Here is a 1519-nt window from a genome sequence, read left to right on the forward strand (position 1 = left end):
AGCTACTTGGGAGGCTGAGGCAAGAGGATCACTTGAGCCCAAAGGGTTTGAAGTTGCTGGAGTTGTGATGCCATGGCACTCTATCCAGGGCACAGAGTGAGATTCTGTCTCAAAAAAAAAAAAAAAAGCCAGAACCTGTTAAGCCCCCAGAGAAGATGACCCTGTGTCATCTCACTTGACCTTCATAATAAGCTCATGGAGTCATTACTCTTAGAGTCCCTATTTTATGGCTAAGAGAACTGAGACTCAGAGGAAGAATAGACTTGCTTAGAGGGTCTCAGCCTGTTAAGGGCAGAACTGGGATTTGAACCCAGACCTCTCTGATGCCAAAGCCTTAAGCACCCATGAGACCCTGCTTCCTGGCACCTGTGGCCTGCCCCTGCTTGCCACAGCCTGAGGGGTGCAGGCCTTCCAGACCTGGGGGCTGTGTTAAAATTTCATCTGCTGGTTACCTGAAAGGTTACAGAAGAGGGCAGCCGCTGAGTCTCCCAAGGGCTGGCATTCCTGCTGGGCATGTGTCTCCAAGTCAGACCTGTTTGGGCTGGACAGCCTAGCCCCTGAAAACGTTCTTTTGTGCTTTCTCAAAGGGCCTCACAAGAGGGTTAAATGGCCTAGCATTAGTACTAATTTGGGGCTGACTTTCCCATTCAGCCAGTGACAAAGCCAGGTGTTTGCACAAGGCCTGAGGAATGGGACCACACGCACTGCCAGGGAGGAGGCCTGTGCCCATACCGCCCTCCCAGGCACCTGTTCCTCTCGCAGGTAACTGGAGCTCTGCTGGGATTCCCGTTCCCCTGGCTCAGCTCTGTTCCCGAGTCTTCCCAGTGCTGGCCGAGGCTTTCCCAGCGAAAAGCCACTGTGGGAAAGGAGGCCCGGCTGTCCACAAGGGCCCACAACAAATCCTCAGTGCCACAGACAAGAAATGTCTGCCTAATGAAAAAGGAGGACAACCCAACGTCCCCCAGAGGAGGGGATGGCTAAATACCTGAGAGGACAAACATGCACGTCACCCAGATGGTCCAAAAGAGTGAGGCAGGTCACGGGCACAGCGGCACAGAAAGCGCCACTCAACCTGCTGTTGGGTGAAAACAGAAAACTTCAAAGGACTAGATAGTAGGATCCCTTTTAGGTAACTACAAAACAACCCTAAATAGAAGTACAGCTCCTCTGATATGATTGTAAACACGTATAAGAGTCTGATTGTAGAGATTCAAAAATCCTTGCACTTTGGTCAGAAAAATAATAAATATACATTGTAACCTAATTGTACCTTCACATTAATCTGAGACAGATAAATAGATACTAAATCCTCATATCGCATAAATGACAACCCCTTGGGGAAAAAAGAAAAGTAATAAATATAAATATTAAAAGAAGAAGAGGAGGAGAGGGGGAGGAAGAAGAGGAGAGAAGAAAAAAATCGGTCTGAAAACAAACTGTTAAGTGTTTGGTTGGGGACCGGCATTGAGACGAAGGTAGACTTTCAAACTTTTTTGTGTTTTCTTTTTTTTTTTTTTTT

The sequence above is a fragment of the Otolemur garnettii genome, unplaced genomic scaffold, assembly GCF_000181295.1.
Source record: "Otolemur garnettii isolate 467f Iridium unplaced genomic scaffold, OtoGar3 scaffold00156, whole genome shotgun sequence".
NCBI lineage: Eukaryota > Metazoa > Chordata > Mammalia > Primates > Galagidae > Otolemur > Otolemur garnettii.